General features: G+C 49.9%; 1 protein-coding gene across 1 annotated transcript in view; it reads right to left on the bottom strand.

Annotated features, from left to right (window-relative positions):
- LOC125709212 (solute carrier organic anion transporter family member 5A1) overlaps positions 1 to 2,741 on the bottom strand; it is a 31,453-nt gene extending 28,712 nt beyond the window's left edge. The window contains exon 1 of the mRNA XM_048977453.1: positions 2,696 to 2,741. The gene's annotated coding sequence lies outside the window, so the exon portion shown is untranslated. The remainder of the gene's footprint in view (positions 1 to 2,695) is intronic.
- Between the last annotated feature and the right edge of the window lie 16,979 nt (positions 2,742 to 19,720).

Raw genomic sequence — 19,720 nt, forward strand, 5'->3', positions numbered from 1 at the left:
AGTATGACCACCTCTATAAAAGCAGAAGTTTCAGCAGTTTGCTGGTCTGGAACATTGAGGTGTGCAGTAGCAAATTGGCAAGGAGAAAAGACAGGAGCAGTGATCGTGAAAAAGCAATCGCTGCTACCGTTCAGTCTGGGAAGGGTTATATCCCTGGCTGGAAGTAGCAATAACTGTTGTCCTGTATCCATGATTTATTTCCAAAGCTGTCAGGAGGGCAACAGTTCCCTAAGCTAGATTTGTCGCAGGCCTATCGACAAGTTAAGTAGGGTTTAGAGCAGAGGTGTCAAGCTCCAATCCTGGGGGTGGGGGAGCCCAGTGTAGCTTAGTTCTTTCCCTGTTCCACCATAAATGATTCATCTCAGGAGCTGTGTGGTAATTAGCACAAGGAGTTGAATCAGGTGTGTTAAATAAGGGGAAACCCAAAAATGAGCAGGGATCTGGCCCCCCATGACTGGAGTTTGACACCCGTGGTTTAGAGCTTTTCTTTAAGGCACATCGGAAATGCCAAAAGTCATTTTATGAGGCAAAAAGGTCATTACAGCCCAGTCAACTGCTGATTCGCTACAACCCTGAACTTCCCCTCATGCTGGTGCGTGATGCTTCTCTGGTAGGAGCCGGAGCTGCAATTTCTCACGAAATGAAAGATGCAAGAGACTCATAACATTTGCATCCAGAATGTTGACCAAAATGGAACAAAACACAAATCAAGGAGGAAGCACCAGGTTTAGTATTTGGTGTAATGAAATTCCATGAATACCTGTACGAGAGGAAAGTTCCTTCTTTTTACAGATCACAAGCCACTACTTAGAATCTTAGGACCAAAGACAGGGGGGGCCTATACAAGCAGCTGCCTGAATGCAAAGATGGGCAATAACTGTTACAGCGTGACTTAACATGGGCGGGAAAAGAGTGACGATCCAATGAGCAGCTCTAACACAACAGGGGTTTATGGGACGACAGAACTGAACTCACTGGGGAAAACTACATAATAAAGGGACCACAAACAAATGGGAAACCAAATAGACTAAACTAAAACCATGAAATAATGACCATAAATCAACTAAACAGACAAAGGGAACACAATTAGGAAACAGGTAGAGTAACATAAGCACAAAAAAAACACACAGTAACATCGACACAATGACTACAACTAAGCTAACGAGGGAGCAGGAGTGGAACATGATGAATACAACCAAAAAAGCGACAGGTGGAGTTAATTAACAATAACGGGCATTTAACTTGGAAAGCTAAACGGACACCAAAACTAGGAAACATAACAATACACAAGGGATACAACGCAAAGACAATAAAAACAGAACTGGAACAGAACACATGCAGGGCAAACCATGGACAAGAATACTAAGCTAGGAAATAACAAGCACTGGGGAACAAAACACAATACATAGAAATAAAGAGATGAGGTTGACTTCTAGTGAGCCTTAAACCATAACCTTAGAGTTTATGGTTTCATAGCAAAACATTGAACACTTAAAACTGTGCTGCAGTGGTGGAAGCAGAAAAACACACACTAGGGCTAAAAGACAAGGAGAAGAAAATTGGGATGGCCAGTGACACCTACTGGCCAAATGGGGAAGAGACGGCACTGACCCTGACACTATTTCTAACTGCCTATACCTATGAAATCCAGTATAAACTGTCTGAGCAGCATTGTAATGTCGATGTATTAGAAATGTTACAAACATGTAATTCACTCTGATTTCTTGCTTAGACTATCTTGCTTCCACAAGCTTGATCGTTTTTTTCCTGTCAACTTCGCGTTTCACCAAATGAAGCGACTCGACCACCCAGTGCACCCGCGTTAAGAGTCCGTGAGGAAAACGTGCTCACGTTTGTGGTTCGCCTGTTCCCAGCGCACAGATTTTTAGCTCATATACTTACATGTAAATAATAATAATAACGTATTTATTTCAGATCCATATACCATACGTATTTGGCAGAGGAGGGGAGCACAGCCACAGAGGGGGGCATGCAAGTTGTCACGGGGGCACTGACCAAATTAATCTAAATATTGGGGGTCCAAGCTGAGGTCCCCCCCCCGATCCTGTATATATGTGTGTTTTAGTTTATAGTAAAATTGAATAAGGTGATCCGTTACCGTTGAATCTGTCGGAAGGCGTTTCGCAGCATTGAGTGAGTGGAGTGTATGGCAGATATAGGCATTTATAAAGTTTTCCGAGGGAACACAAAAACAAATCTGTGGAAAGGCTAAACAGTTGCGAGGGAATGCTGAAGTTTTGTAAGCCAACGCAAAACTGTCAATAATAATGATATTTCCCACCCATGTGCCTTTAGGGGCTCAGTAGGAAAAATTATAATAATGGGAGGAGAAAAACAACTTTTAATAACAGTATAAAAGTATAAATATAAAACTAAACCATACAGGTACGTCATTTAGTGTTATACGTATTAGTCCAATAACTCTGTTTTGTACTTTGAACAGGCAAATTGCAGTAATTGATAATAACGTAAAAGTTTTGCAAGATCTCGCTAAAGGACTCGCTATTTTTTTCTCCTCCCATTAATTTGTTTCTCCGTCCACGTACATTTAGGAGCTTAACCGTAATAAGCCATTATATCACGGTAGGGGAGACCGGGGATGATTGTAACATGGGTTAGTTGAAAGAAAGTCTATTTCTCAAATCAGGAACGAGGTATAAATGACAGAACTCACTCTGCAAATGCTTAGTTTGGTCGTCATTTCACATGAGAAGAAGGAGCACCGTGTAACAAACACACTCATAGGTACCGGACAGCTGCATAACCTCGAGATCTGAGATCTTGAGTTTTGTCTAAGCTTCTCAGGGCGTTCTATCTCGAGACTTTGCGACTCCTTTCAGCTTTGCGGCTGATTAGTTCTGTCTTATCATGTCAAGGTCCGAACGGTTAGCTAAGAGAAGGTGGGGTTTCATTTTCGTGCATCAATACCATCTTTGCAGCTGAATACATTTCAGCGCTCCCTAGTGCAGTGGTTCTCAAAGCTGTTCTTGGTGCCTCCCCCCGCCAGAATGTTTTCATTCCAACCCACACTGCTTGCTTTCAACCTGTCTCATTCATTATTAGCTTATTAAGGCCCATATGATCCTGATTAGGGTAGGGCTGGAATGAACATTCCACTGCATTAACGTGTGTGCAAGTAAAAAACAACTCTAATCAGAACGATTTATGGCTCAGATACTTTTCATCTGCATTCAGTTGCGTTAACCAATATTCTGCTTTCTGTTTTTCTTCCACACTATTACTCACAATCACTGAGAAAAGTAAACAGATTTCAAACATTCATTAACATTCATTAATTGAGGGGGCACACGTAATTTATTTACTCGGTTACTACTTAAGTACAAATAATGAACAAATATAGTAACTGTATGAAATACACAAGTTGTTAGGAATGTGTGCACTTTATTCCAGTCTACTTACAAAGGAGATAAAAGGAGAGATTGGGAATGTGTGTACCTTCACGGGGATGCGCGCGTGTGTGTACAGCCACGGGGATGCGCGCGTGTGTGTACAGCCACGGGGATGCGCGCGCGTGTGTACAGCCACGGGGATGCGCGTGTGTATACAGCCACGGGGATGCGCGCGTGTGTGTACAGCCACGAGGATGCGCGTGTGTGTACAGCCACGGGGATGCGCGCGCCTATGTATGGAATCCTTCTTGCACCAAGTACATGCTATGAGTAGTTTGTGATGGTCGACACAGTTTGATTAATTCAAACGTCACGGTATTTAACCCTAATTAGGAATGCTGCTTATCAAAAATGGGGCGGATGGATCAGGCTCTATATAACTTGGCTACCACAGACTCACAGAACATCTGCAACATGGTGCTGCAGATTCTCAAATAACGGAGCCTCCTCTAGAAATACAACTCGGCCCTGGTCATTTTATAAAGAGCAGTCCAGTTCACCACAGGTGTCAATCAGACCACAGGTATCACAACCACTGGACAAGGGACACCAGCCATGGTACCTGAACACACTCCAAGCTGCCAGATTTTCTGCCCGTCAGTCTATCACTCAGTGGCCAGGCTGGTCTCCAAGCCATCAGTCATGACTGAGCTGCAGTCAGTAACTGGGAAACACAGGTCAGACAGCTGGGTTGGACTCGGTTGAGCAGCAAACCAATGTCAAGAGCAGTAGACTGTAGTGCCATAACCAGGCAGGGAAGTTTGACCAAATTCAGAGCTGAATTTTCTGGCTCTTTGATCTTCTCAAAGTCTCGCCTCATAGCTAGAGGCTGAATGTGACCAGGGACGGATGAATGAACAGGCTGCAGCCTAGGGGCCCAGAGTCATCAAGGGGCCCCTACTGGTATTCTAGTTTTTTAATCACTGTTTTTCAGGAAACCTGATCCTTCATGTGTCATTTATTTGTTTGTGAGTTAATGATTAGTTAAAACTGAATAGGGCAACCAGTTCTAAACGTATCTCTTCTTTGCTGCCCTTTTTATACTATTTTATCTTCCCTTGTGTGCCTATGCGAGGTCTGTTTCCTATGCAAAATGGACTTTAAGTCTCATTAATGAGTTTTATGGCAGGAAAACATGGAGGAAACCATTCTAACAGTAAGAAGTTGTTTTACATTCTTTTGGAATTTGCCGCTCACTGTACAGTTGTCTGTGATTTATACTGTCTATGGTAAATGTGTCTTTGGCACACATTGTGGATGCAGTGGACACGCACTGGATCGGAGTGTAATGATTTAAGGTTACCACTGTGGAGATGCCTTTATTCAGTCAGGTCTCTGTTACTCTCTGGTTACTGACTGTGACTGATCCTGCGGTGTAAGCTTGCCCATATAATTGCTCCTGTTTGATACAGCCCCACTTTCTCTTCAGCTTTGCGAAAATAATTTTAAAGTTACTAGTATTTAATATAGCTACTAATATTTAATAGTTTTATAGTTCATTGTTTTATCGTTTTGGGGAGGGGGTCAGAGGAGGGCCCCACGGAAAGTGTAGCCTAGGGTCCCCTGAAGTCGCTAATCCGACACTGAAGGTGACCACTACTCCTCTCTCACAGTCCTAGTTTGAAGCATCTACACGGGCTTCCTCAGTAGATTCCCACATTACACAGAATCACAAGGTTTACTCCTGCGAGCAGCACCTATCCAACCTCCTCTTCATATTGCTCCCAACTTCTTTTAAAATCCAATCTCAGGATAATTCGACGTACTTCCCATGACCAGAGCCAGCTTCACACCAAGCCTGCGCAAATCTGTTAGCTCTGTTGGTTGATCTCTAGGCGTCAGCATCCTCGGGCCTCAAATATATTATCTTAACTTCAAAAGGCTCAATAGATAGATGTATCAAGAAAAATATTCTGCTAATGGTCATTTCTTCTTTATTTAATGTATCCAGCTGTATATTCTGCTCAGGTGTCTGGCGTTCTTTATTTTATTTTCTCCCTAATATCAGTGAACATCGCGCCCTCTTGTGGTGAGATCTTACAGAGCGGCCAGGCAGGGTGCTGCGTTGTTTACGCCGTACGTTGTTTACGTCATTCTCAGCAGAGCGGTTCACTCTCAGCATGGACGATTTCAGTTCTGAAGGTTTGGCTTCGCCTTCAGATATGTGACCAGTTTACACATGAGGAACCTGCTGAATTCAGAGTCATGCACGGGTTAATGTCCCACGGGTTAATGTCCCTGTGTTTATGCCGTGCTAACGTGGCATCGGCATGTCAACCAGAAAGGTGTACAGATGAGGCATCACAACACTGCGATTTCGGAGGAGGGGCAAATTTTGGAGACAAACCCCTACACTCACCTGTAACTGAAAGACACGTAGAGAAGCCAGCATAGGTAGACCGGTTACGTAATGAGATTTCCGATTGCCGCAGTTGTCATATTCGCCACTAGATGGCACTGACGCATGTCCTTATGTTGTCCTTACTGCACTGAATCGTTCGTTTAGTATTAACCTTTTTATAACCTTTTATATACTGTACAGCGTCTTAGATTTCAACAGCAATATGTAGCCCACTTTCTGTAATTATAAATCTATAATAACACTTTGCTCAGGGAGTCAGGACACTATATCTGTAATCAGAATGTCACTCATTAAAATCCCAGTGCTGACAGGCCTGTAACTCTCACGTAATCCAGATGTATCTCTCTGATGACATTCTGCAGGCCTCCCTGTAACTCTTATGTAATCCAGATATGTAGCTCTGATAACAATCTGCATCCTCACACATGAACTACACACTCATACGCATCACTGTGAGTGCCAGCAATGCTGCTGTCAGGAAGCCCCCCCCACCCCCACCCCCCCCCCCCCCCCACCATGGAGAAACAGAGAGGGGGGCTTTGGGCTCCAGTCCAGGCGCTCTATCCATTATCCACTGAAAACATGAAGCACAGTCCTATTAAAGGAACTTTCTGGAAAACTGGGCTTCTCTGTCATGCCTCAGCACAGCCACCAGGGGCATAGCTAGACGTTGCACCAGTGGGGTGGTCAGTCTAGACCCAATCATATTACTGGGGTGGCAATGGGGTTAAATTTTACCAACCATTTTTCCATTATTTTTCTCACGATCGAGTTGGATTGATCAATATTGCATTTTTATTTTTTGGTGAGCGGTAGCAACAGGGACTGCCATGTATTTAGTGGGGGGGGCACCCCTGGTGGTCACGTCCCCTTTAACTGGTGGGTCATGAGATAATTTTCAGTGGGTCATGGAGAGTGTGGTTTAAGAAATTGTAAAGAAAATGAGCTGGCAGGACAGTGGTGTACCGTCCTGTCTGGGCTGTACCTCATGTTAGTTTGCTGCCCTGGCTCAGCCTTGAGTGACCGAGGGTCTGCAGACAGCACAGGGGGGGTATTAACACCACACAAAGACTCGGAGGGCTAAAATAAAGACCCCCAATCTCTGGCCACTAACCCCTTGCTGAAGGTGAGCAGTAATTACAGTGACCTCCCCCCCCACATCCCCCATGACAACTCCCCCCCCCCCCCAGCACTGTGCTTATGCAGTCAGGACAAAAGGTGCAGACGCAGTGGGGCTTGAAGCGCGATGCGCACACCACCCCGACAAAGACCACATCTGGCCAAAGCTGACCAAAAGCCGCTGCTCTCTGATAATAAAGCTGCTTTAGCTCTGTGGACTCCTCCCTGCGGGGGGGCCACACTCATATGCAGATGAGCTGCTTCAGAGGACGCTGTGCACATCACAGACCCCAAGGTACCTCTCTGCGGCTCCCCTTCACTCAGCTTAACTCTGCGTGCAATGAGAGGGCAAGGTAAATATCATCAGCAAAGGCCTTTGCCTGGTCTGCTGGGTGCTAAACTCAGGGGCCAAAGTGGGCCCAGTAAAGCCCCCTCCACGCATAGCCGAGTGTCCCCAAGTTTACAGTAAACATTGGCCCATTCGGCCTTTTCCGGGGTCTTTAAGCTGCTGGATATGAGGCAACACCTTCGGCCATTGTGTCCCTCCGAGAGAAACACAGCTCCTTTCGCCTTGAAAGGAACCAGCAAACGTTTCATATTCATGACAGGTACTTGCCCCCAGTGCCGTAATTACTGGGCCCGGCCAAAGGCATCCGCCTGTCACAGTGCTGCCCCCGGGCCTGTGCTTGGGATCGCTGACAGCACATCTTATCTGCAGGCAGGAAGGGCTGCAGAAGGCGCTGCATAAAGACGACGGCCATTTAGAGCACGTTAGGGGAGAGGGAACGTCCTGTGTGTGATATTCATAAGGGACCACTGAGGCCTAAGTGCTCATCGCAGATTCAGCAAGGCCCTCTGAGCCAGAGGCAGCCCCAGATCAGCGGGAGAATGTCACCCGAAACCCAGGGACGTGTCACTCACTCACGGGATCGCACTCCTGTGGGTCAGTAAAGTTAGAGGTGCTTGCGATCGGAAGGTCGCTGGCTCAAATCTCAGGGTCTGCAGAGTGATTTCACCTTTGGACCCTTGAGCAAGGTCCTTAACCCCCAGTAGCTCCAGGGACTGCTTTCTGAAAAATGTGGGGTAGTGGTGGGTCCATCATCGAACGCATAAAAGTCATCATTGGAGTGAAAGGTGCCTCCTCAGGAAGGGGCTGGTTTATGAGCTACACTCTGAGGTCCCTCTACCATAATGGATCAGGGACCCGAACAACCGGCAGTGAGGTAGCGACTGTACAGGGGGTCAGTGGGGGTGGTGGGGAGAAGGTGCCACGCCCATCTATAGGACAGGATGTTTACCGGCATTTGGATTAGGGGCAGAGGGAGATTTGATCCCACACTTCCGTGTTCGTATCCAGATTCTCAGTCACCAGGAGTCCAGCATAGCTGTCTTCAGGTCATGGGGAGTCTCACCTGGGGCTCCTTGTGCCTGGATGGAGAAACCAAACACAGCCAGTGTCAATATGCAACCACTGCACACAACCCTGTGCATCTGCCAGATATTGGGGATTTATGATATAAAACAGGCTGATTGAGATTAATTTCTGGGGAAACACAGAATGCTCATTATGTCTCAATGGGATGCTGAGTATGCAGCCATGTCACCTCAGACTAGGTAATCCATCTGAAGCTAATGCAGGCCTGGGCCTGGCCAGGACTCAGGGAATTTGTTGGGCTACTACTGGAAGAGGTGTTGGTGTGGCCAACAGGTTAGCCGATCCAGTGGTCTGTGTGGATCCCAACGCTCCAGTGAAATGACAGAGACACTGTGGCCAACAGGTTAGCTGATCCAGTGGTCTGTGTGGATCCCAATGTCCCAGTGCAGTGATGGGGACACTGTGCTGTAAAAAATGGTGCCGTCCTTTGGATGACACGTAAAACTGAAGTCCTGACTCTCTGAGGTCATAATAGATCCCTTATAAGATTTTTCAAAAGAATAGGGGGTGGTACCCCGATGTCTAAAATTGTCCACTGTGGTCCTATCAAATCTGGCCGCCTAATCTTCCATTATATCTCACTTGTGAATTCTCTCCTGCCCCTTCACACCTGAGCGTAGTGGTGCAGAATGACTGCCGTCGCGTCTCCGGTGGGGGCCACGCTGTGCTGGTGGTTCAAGTGGCTTCCATTGGCTCTGTAAAGTGCTTTGGGCATCTTGAAAAGCACTATATGAATGTAACATTCATTCATCACTCCACCTCAGGCTTACAGGATAACCTTATCAGAAAATGAAAGACATGCGATTAATAAGCTGTCCGGTTGAGGAGCAGGTGGCAGCCAAGTCATTGGTGTTAATGAGAAGCAATGACGCCGCGTTGGGTCACATGCCCGTGATGGTAACATGACCACTGAGGTGCAGCAAAAGGTGCAACTGGACCCCATGTGATGGTGAGCGGCCTGACCTGAGGGCTTAAGCCTTTGGGTGATACACTGGTGAATACCTTAAGTCCACCCCTTCTCTGGTTAATTACTGAGGCTCCCGGTAATTAGGTTGTCTCCTCTAATCAGCTTGAACCTACTGGCTGGATGTGAATGGTCTCCTTCAGTGTAACTGCTGCATGCTCCTGGTCTTTAACTCTGCCTCTCAGCAGGATCCTAGAATATTCAGACCCACCAAACAGAACCGTTTGCGTGCCATGTTACCTGCCCTGCTCAGTGTGTTTCAAGCCCCAGCCAGCAGGGGCGCTGTCTCAGGTATGAATCACACACTCAGACCACTTTGAGCTCCTGTCACAAAACAGTGACCAGTCAAGAGCGTTTCTGCTGCCCTCACCATATTTGCACAGGGGAGGGGAGATGAACGGTGGGGCTGAACCCATCCAAGAGGAACATGCCAGACCCCCCCCCCCCCCCCCCCCAAGCGACACATCTTACTGTAATCCTGAGCTGTAATGGAGCAGGGCAGCCCCTCTGCTACACCCAAGGTGATGGGGCTGTAATTGTAGCACATTGGCTTTGTTTGCCCTCAGCTCTTCGGTAAGGCTTGGGGGGGGGGGGCACTTTGTGCAGCACACGTGCCCCCACTGAAAGACCCTCTGTCTCCATTGCATTCAGGACGTGGTACCACAAAGGCTGAAAAGGCCGTAATTAGCACAGTGACAGGCAGCGAGGAGGAAGCATGTGTGCGAGAGGGGCTATAAAGCCAGCCTAGGCCCCGCCCCTTTCCCGCCAGCCTCATTAGCTCCTGCGGCACAGCGCCGGCGGCCCAGCCTCCTCCGGGGGGGTCTCTTTGCTGGCCATGTAATTTGAGACGAGCTTCCCAACAGATGACATCGTTCTGTGCAAATCTCAGACGTGCGAGCTGGACGGGCTGTCTGACCTCATCGCAGGATCTGGGCCTGCAGGCCACATCCAGGGAAGCAGAGGAGCCGACACATAGCGACGGGCACAAGGGGAGAGTCACTTAACACAGTGTCCGTCAAACACAGACGTTTCGTTCAGTATCAAACCCGTTTCTCCTGCATGATGCACGCGACCAAAGCTGTAGAACATCCTTAAAGAAGCTTACAGAGATGAAGACATTACCTAGCATATTAGCATAACATTAGCTTATAGAGATTAAAACATTAGCTAGCATATTACCATAACATTAGGTTACGGAGATGAAGACATTAGCTAACATATTAGCATAACATTAGCTTAGAGAGATGAAGACATTAGAGAACATATTAGCATAACATTAGCAGCCAGACTGACACTATAGCCTGATTAAAGCACTGGGAAGCAGAAGAATTCTATTATAAAAGCTGGGAAACTCTTACTTAGGGATGGAAGCCTGCGAAAATTATGTCTGTGACTTTAAAAACCACATGACCTGGAGGGGACACCCAAAAGATCTTTATGGGGCTGATATGCTATTGAGAGGCTGATCTACCTCCTGCCTGCCGGTACAAGAGGGCAGAGATGACAGGATCTCCTATGCAGGCCCTGATTCACTGACATGGGGGTCTGTCTTGCTGATTTGTGGATGGGGCATGGTCAGTGTTGCCAAGGACACCCCCCATTGATCTGAATTTCTGAAGGACACCAAGGGGGGTCCCAGCGACACACGGATAATCCGCCTCAGTGGCTTACGCAGTAACGCACACCAGGGTCCCGCTCTGTTTACACAGCGAGGCAGATTAACAGACGCCCGGTTAAGGGATGCTTTGTGGTTTGGATATATTGATCTATCATCTGTAGGTCTCCTGTACAAGATCTCTGACACGTGCTGCCATGGGGGTGGGGGGGTGGGGGGATGCTGTGCTTCTGTCCAGGGTGAGCGTGTTGCACATCTACCCATATGGACACAAACGCATGAAATTTTGTTCCCTCTGGAACCTCAATATCAGTGGGAAGTCATCGGTAAATTAAGAGGCCAGCTGAGCATTTTCGTGCGGACCCATGTCTGTGCTGATCCACATCTCTCCTGATCCATGTCTGTGCCGATCCACATCTATCCTGATCCACATCTATCCTGATCCATGTCTGTGCTGATCCACATCTCTCCTGATCCATGTCTGTGCCGATCCACATCTATCCTGATCCACATCTATCCTGATCCATGTCTGTGCTGATCCACATCTCTCCTGATCCAGGTCTGTGCCGATCCACATCTCTTCTGATCCATGTCTGCATTGATCAACATCTGTGCTAATTTGCCCTACAAGTCAAACATTTTTTCCATTTGCATGTTACTCACTTAACATTTACTGAAAATACACTCAATATTATTTGCTAACAAATAAATTTACAGTATGTTCACCCCTTGAGTATCTTTATTAGCAAGAAAATGTCATATCTTCTATTCATCAAAGTAATAACAGCTGATTATAATAGTTATAACAGCAGAGCATTCGAGGCAGTTCTTTCTACAAGGGACATTAAATACTGCTCTGTTTCACGGGATGAAACAGGTAACTAGTGCATTTAAAGTTAAAGGAGAGCCTAGAGTTTGACTGTCATCACCACACAACCAGTGAATAGGATGTCAGACATGCACTGTTACATACTCTTTCCACGTTGTAAAGAAAACTTGTTTTATTTGGCTAATTTTAGTTGTTCACTCAACTTTCCAATGCTTAACGAGAATTAAAAATCTAAAGTGTATGAAATAAATGGAAAAGTGGTTAAAAACCTGTGGTGTGTAAAAACTTGTGATTGGTGGTGATTATCTGTGCTGATCCACATCCCTTCTGACCTCTGTACTGATCCACGTCCCTTCTGACCTTTGTGCTGATCCACATCCCTTCTGACATTTGTGCTGATCCACATCCCATCTGACCTCTGTGCTGATCCACATCCCTTCTGACCTCCGTGCTGATCCACATCCCTTCTGACCTCTGTGCTGATCCACATCCCTTCTGACCTCTGTACTGATCCACATCCCTTCTGACCTCTGTGCTGATCCACATCCCTTCTGACCTCCGTGCTGATCCACATCCCATCTGTGCCGAGTCAGCACTCCAGGTCTTTCCCATGAATCACGTGAATACCAGCCTTAGCCTCAGGGCTGGCATGACGGGTGTCTCTATCACGCCTGGTGACCACAGGTGACAGTAATGTCCTCTGTCAGGGACCGCCACGATGTTAGCTAGCAGCAGTCACACCCAGAGAGACATGGGTCCTACGGCTCACTGTGGGGGGGGGTGTCAAAAAACAAGCACCCAATTACCACGCACCCCTGTCACTTAGGTAAGGCAGGCCATTATTTGGCATGAAGGGCAGAAGGAGGCGTCCAGTAATGGGTCACAGGGGTATACCAGCCGAAGGAGCTCTCCGCTCAGTCCACTTACCGAGAACAACAGGCCCTTAAAGAACATGCGCGCTGCCCAGCCAGCCCGCAAAGGGCAATTTAATATCTCCTCTGAAATCATTCAACGGTAATGTGTCTTATTTGCTCACCTGGGGACCTCATTAATACTGTCACCGTCCCGATTCCAGGCCCAGAGATGTCCGTAATGGGTCACACTATACCTGTGGCTGGGTGTCGGCCATCTTAAGTGGCATATGGGAAGTTACGGGCCGATCAGAATCGGGACGCCACTGGGGCAGAGGCAGTCCACTGTCCTTGCTGCGCTTCCTACATGATGCCCGATGTCCTGGTTTTATGTTACTTAGACGAACGATCAAACGCAGGCTCCTCCCAATCCGCGTGATGCCCAAACCCTTAAATTACCTTTCTGGTTTGTTCAGTCGAAAGTTATTGTGTTGGGGGCACAGCCATTATTCACAGCTTGGGGGTGGGGGGGGGGACACTGTAGGTCCACTCACCGTGACCCATCCTCTCTGCTCTCAAATGAGATCATCACTCTCCGGGTAGCGTGCCTCTCAATAGCGCCTCTGTTTTGCTGGTGAAATATTGAGGAAGATGATTGGGGGTAATTATTGGTGATTTCCCAGCTATATATGTCATTGGACGGGGTGGAGGGGGAGATTTAACTGAGGAAAAAATGCATCCCCAGCCGAAGTCCTGGTTCTGGATTAGGTGTGGCTGCCTGGTGTTCAGTATCTGTGCATCATTGCTAGGACCTCCTTCCCATGGGATTAGAGCACAACCCCAACAGCTCACAGCTGCACCCATAACACGCTGATGCCCAACGCGCAGACAGAGCATCTCTCCAAAGCCTGCGTGGGCCTCATCCCAGCACACGAAGTGCACATTTAAGCAGCCGAGGATAGGAGCCCCCTTCCGGGAATCAAACCTCACCTACCTGCGTGCTGAGCATAAACCACACATACCCATGACTGGGGCTGCCTGCTGGCGGGGTCCCGCGGGCCGAGGCTCCCCCCTTCTTGTTCATTAGGGGCTGGCGAGTGATTTTCCTGGCCTTCAGTCTCTGATTTACAGGCTGAGAGGGAACGAGGGCCAAGATGGAAGCTCCCTAGCTGGTGGCAGGGCAGACTCGGCTGCTGTCTAACCCACAGCCATTCGCTTTAATTACTTCCTTCATGCTTGCTGACTTCTGATGGCTTGATTAAGCCTCGCCGTGCAGTTCCAGTCTCTAGCGGGCTGATGAATTAGCCTAACCCTTATTAACTTACTAATTCCGATCAATGGACCGCTGGAGCGGAGAGCAACACCGATACAGGGACAGAGAGCCGGTGGAGAGGCTCGCTCAGACCCGGGCGGCATGGCAGGGAGCGAGGGCACCGTTCGCAGGAGCTGCAGTATCTCTCTGTTTAACAAATACAAACCGTACTTCATATGAAGGAAACGTCTTTGTTACAAGCTTAAGCCGTAAACTTAATCGTGTTCAGTCTCGACACTTCATCTGTCTCGCTTATAACTGTCAAAGAAAAGCCAATCTTCTTCATACGTATGAAGCGCCTTCATACGTCAAATTCTGCTTCATCTTTTGGGGATGCAAAGTTTTTTTGTGCCCCCAAAAGATGAAGCAGAATTTGACGTATGAAGGCGCTTTATTCTGGTGTGCTGGGCCAGCTGTGGGTGGGCCAGTATTCTGTCTTCGTGTCAAAACCTTATGAGTAGATGCAAAGGATTCAGAGGATTTTAAAGGCAGGTGAAGTGAGCGGGTGAAGCAGGCAGAACATCGCAGACACAAAAATGTACTATATACAGGGGTGCAGGTGTACAGATTCAGGGAGCCCAGCACTTCACAGGGGCCTTTGAATACATAAAATTGTATGCAAAATTGGACAAAGGGGCCAAGAGAGACATTTTGTGATGATTTAAGATTTTCCTGACAGTATAGCAATAGCAAATAATGAGCAAACAGCAGCAATAGATCCACTGCCTGGCCCAAAAAAAAGTCTCCATTTGTATTTTCCGTTGGACGGCCTTTAGCTTTGATTGTGGTGCCCCCAGGCCCACGCCTCTCGCACATGAAGGCCCGCAGGCCCGCGCCTCTCGCACATGAAGGCCCGCAGGTCAACGTCTCTCAGGCATGAAGGCCCGCAGGCCCACGCCTCTCGCACATGAAGGCCCACAGGCCCACGCCTCTCGCACGTGAAGGCCCCAGGCCCACGCCTCTCGCATGTGAAGGCCCGCAGGCCCACGCCTCTCGCACGTGAAGGCCCGCAGGCCCACGCCTCTCGCACGTGAAGGCCCCAGGCCCACGCCTCTCGCACGTGAAGGCCCCAGGCCCACACCTCTCGCACGTGAAGGCCCGCAGGCCCACGCCTCTCGCACGTGAAGGCCCGCAGGCCCACGCCTCTCGCACGTGAAGGCCCCAGGCCCACGCCTCTCGCACGTGAAGGCCCCAGGCCCACGCCTCTCGCACGTGAAGGCCCGCAGGCCCACGCCTCTCGCACGTGAAGGCCCCCAGGCCCACGCCTCTCGCACGTGAAGGCCCGCAGGCCCACGCCTCTCGCACGTGAAGGCCCCCAGGCCCACGCCTCTCGCACGTGAAGGCCCGCAGGCCCACGCCTCTCGCACGTGAAGGCCCCCAGGCCCACGCCTCTCGCACGTGAAGGCCCCCAGGCCCACGCCTCTCACACGTGAAGACCCGCAGGCCCACGCCTCTCGCACGTGAAGGCCCGCAGGCCCACACCTCTTGCACATGAAGGCCCCAGGCCCACGCCTCTCGCACGTGAAGGCCCGCAGGCCCACACCTCTTGCACATGAAGGCCCGCAGGCCGATGTCTCTCGGGTGCGAAAGCCCCAAGGCTGACTTCTCTCTATCACAACTGTTACCCTGATATGCACATGGAGCTGAGCACACAGGTCTTGGGCTGAATTGTTCCATCAATCTCCATGGAGAAAGCCTCTTTCCGGAGGACATGAGTCCTGCATTAGCCTAGCGTGCGTTTCTGTGTATCGGACATGTTCCTGATGAGACGGATCCGGCTGGGAGCCCCACGTCGCCCCCCATCTGCACACATGCGTATCGACCACTGCCTCTCCTTCCAGTGCGTTGTTTTGACGGCATTGAGGATGTGACCCAGGTCGGTGCTGATGGGAAACGGCCTTTAAAAGTGATGTTCTGGGCCATTAGCATGACGGCATGTGGGGTGGGTGGTCTCCGTTTCAGCACCATTGATCCTCCCCCCAAGCTGGAAATGCACTCCTCGTACCCGTGCCTGTCACGCGGCGCCTCACGCTGCACAGGAGGTGTGTGTGCGCTCAGCACTGTGAGCCTGCCCCCCCATCACTGCTAACTCCACCAAGTCATACACTAAGACTGTGTATGACGAGCGGCGTTTTGTGGGTCAGCAAAAAATACAGTGAATAACCCTTCCTCACCAGAACTGATGTTTCAGTGTAACAACATTAAGCTGCTAAATTCCGCGTATCCCCCCCCCCCCCCCTCCCCATAACTGTCTCACTCGGAGGCCCGAAAGCTGTCAGTCCATGGCTACGGCTTGTGAGGCAGACAGAAATCTGAACTGTAACCGAAATCCGTTCGGCATATGGCCTCTTAAACAGCAATGTAAACAGGGGAGCAGGCCGAGGGAAACTGTAAAACCCACTCCGGCAGGGCAGGGTGGGGGAGTGTGTGTGTGTGTGTGTGTGAGGGGGGCAAGGCGGTCCCCAGGGGGGCAGGCTTTAACATTAATTCGGGGGCTGTAATGGAGGTCGCCTGCGCCCGGTCAGCTTTCCACGCAGTGCAATGACAAGCCGAGGTCAAGCAATCCAATACGGGATTGGGGGGGGGGGTCTTCCGGGGCCCCTCCCACCTCTTTACGTTTAAGAATGTCCCGCTTGTTGATATCGAATGTCAAAACCTTAAACACTGACAGGGTCTTCCTTAGTGATCCAATCAATGTTCGCCCTGGAGCTGTGTTACAAACCTGGCAATCAGGGTCTGTGTGTTTCCAGCCATCTTATCTAGTAAAGCGGAGAGGGTTGGGAGTTCATCCCAGGCCACAGGCCACAATGCAGGGGACACCCTGAGCAGGATGCCAGTCTATCAATGGGCACAGGGCAGGGGATACCCTTACCAGGATGCCAGTCTATCATAGGGCACAGGGCAGGGGACACCCTGAGCAGGATGCCAGTCTATCATAGGGCACAGGGCAGGGGATACCCTGGACAGGATGCCAGTCTATCATAGGGCACAGGGCAGAGGACACCCTGGACAGGATGCCAGTCTATAACAGGGCACAGGGCAGAGGACACCCTGGACAGGATGCCAGTCTATCATAGGGCACAGGGCAGAGGACACCCTGAGCAGGATGTCAGTCTATCACAGGGCACAGGGCAGAGGACACCCTGGACAGGATGCCAGTCTATCATAGGGCAGGGGACAGTCTTACCTTGTGCAAGTCTTACCCGTTGCCCTGTGCCAGTCTGCGGCAGGGTGTGCATGCACACACACACAGGGCAGTTTAAGGACACTAATTCGCCCATTGGACACAAGTGCAAGAATTACAAAGCAGTAAGACACTATATAAAATGAAAAGTGTCATTTATCGATAGCCAGGAGTGCTGTGTACATAGGCGAGCTCAATGTGGGTGACGAGTGACATCGGAATCCGCAGGCGGCCTGCTACTGCTTATAGAAAACTGCTTATCTTCATTTTTAGCAGCAGCTCCAGCACCCGCTAACTTCCAAAACAGCCCTGGATGGATGTAGTCATCTAAATGGGTGGGTCTGAACCTGACGGTGTCTATCAGCAGCCGCAGGAGTAAAACGCAGGAAGTGCAGTACCGCTTGCTGTGTGTTAATGAGTTAGACGTGGGGAAGCAGCTGTTAGGGTACATTAGGGAGGCTTCATAAATGTTTCAGACGGACGGGACTGTTCGTCTTATGTGTCCCCAGCAAAATCTCCATAAAGTGCCCTAAAATGTTTATGACGGCACGTGGGGGCCTGCTGGTGTCTGGACGTGTCCGGATGTTTGGAGGCCTGCTGGTGTCTGGACGTGTCCGGATGTTTGGAGGCCTGCTGGTGCTTAGACGTGTCCTGATGTTTGGAGGCCTACTGGTGTTTGGACGTGTGCCGATGATTGGAGGCCTACTGGTGTGTAGATGTGTCCTGATGTTTGGAGGCCTGCTGGTGTCTGGACGTGTCCGGATGTTTGGAGGCCTGCTGGTGCTTAGATGTGTCCTGATGTTTGGAGGCCTACTGGTGTTTGGACGTGTGCCGATGATTGGAGGCCTACTGGTGCTTAGATGTGTCCTGATGTTTGGAGGCCTGCTGGTGTGTGGACGTGTCCTGATGTTTGGAGGCCTGCTGGTGTTTGGACGTGTGCCGATGATTGGAGGCCTACTGGTGTGTGGATGTGTCCTGATGTTTGGAGGCCTGCTGGTGCTTAGATGTGTCCTGATGTTTGGAGGCCTACTGGTGTTTGGACGTGTGCCGATGATTGGAGGCCTACTGGTGTGTGGATGTGTCCTGATGTTTGGAGGCCTGCTGGTGTGTGGACGTGTCCTGATGTTTGGAGGCCTGCTGGTGTTTGGACGTGTGCCGATGATTGGAGGCCTACTGGTGTGTGGATGTGTCCTGATGTTTGGAGGCCTGCTGGTGTGTGGACGTGTCCTGATGTTTGGAGGCCTGCTGGTGTTTGGACGTGTGCCGATGATTGGAGGCCTACTGGTGTGTGGATGTGTCCGGATGCTTCGTGTTCAGTTTGGGATGGACTGTGTGTGGTACTGGGTACCCTGTGCTTGGCTGGCCTGGTCTGCAAACTCTATCTCCATCACTTAGTGCCACAGTTCATCGTGTGGTTCCTGGCACAGCCAGTGAACATCACCAATATGCTGTCTCAAGGGCCCGGATGGGGAGGGGCTGCCATTGGCTTGCCGGCCCCCTGGGGGACCACCAGCCCAGTGTCATTACCATGTTACCCTGCCTCTTCTCATAATTACCCCCTCCCCACGTAAGAGCACAGGGGGACCCGAAATGGCAAAAGTAGGAGGGGGAGGAGGACTAACTAGTAGATAAACTAGTACAGCATCCAGAAACCCTGACTGAAAGTACCATAAATATGGCTGACAGCTCTATCAATGAGCCGGCAGAGGTGGGCCAAGGGGGTGGGTGGGGGTGGATGGGTGGGCGTGTAAGCAGGGTTACCGTGTTCCTGAGCTTGCAATCACTAGGGGTGGGGGCGATGGTTACCCTTTTCTGCCCACGCTGGTTATGGTGCCGATTTGCTAATCCAGTCCAAACCTCTGGCTCCCTGTCTGACTCCCAGCCGATCCCCGTGGAGTAAACAGGGATACGCACGGACGCATGGCTTCCGGCTGCTTGGAACGCTTAACGGATGCTTTAAATGTAAAGCCAGAGGGATTAAGGCGGATAACTGGGACACGGTTAATTCAGAAGGTCTGCAGTGCGGTGACTCTGAAGCAGGAACTCCACACAGATCAGGGACAAAAGCTTAGCGATAAAAACACAGTAAGGCGATCATGAAACAGCCCCTGAGGCACTGCCAGGCGACCCCTACGAACGGCAGCCTCATCATTTTGGGTATGGGGTTCCTGAGTGGGCAGTTTGAAAGGTAAATTTACACTTAACCGTGTGAGATCACCCTAATTGAATCACCTGCTCAGCACAGATACATGACCCTGACTAGGGGCTTGGAAGATGGATGGATGGATGGATGGATGGATGGATGGATAGATGGATGGATGGATGGATGGATGGATGGATGGATGGATGAAAAGATAGCACCAAAGTAGAATGGAGACCAGCAGCCAATACAGCTGAATGCTGGGGGATGCCACAGGGTCCCCCTTTACTAAGGCCTGGGGAGTAAATAAGAGCACCCCCTCCCACCCCACCCCATAGTACAGGGTCACACTCTGGCCCCAGTGGGACGACGATGGCCATCTGTCCCCCGGGCCCCGGTCAGCTGAGTCCCCCTCCTGCCACCAGCACGGAGACCTCTGGCCTGTTTGATCTGCCTCTCCGGCCTGTAATCCACGATC

This window comes from Brienomyrus brachyistius, chromosome 15 (assembly GCF_023856365.1).
Source record: "Brienomyrus brachyistius isolate T26 chromosome 15, BBRACH_0.4, whole genome shotgun sequence".
Classification (NCBI taxonomy): domain Eukaryota; kingdom Metazoa; phylum Chordata; class Actinopteri; order Osteoglossiformes; family Mormyridae; genus Brienomyrus; species Brienomyrus brachyistius.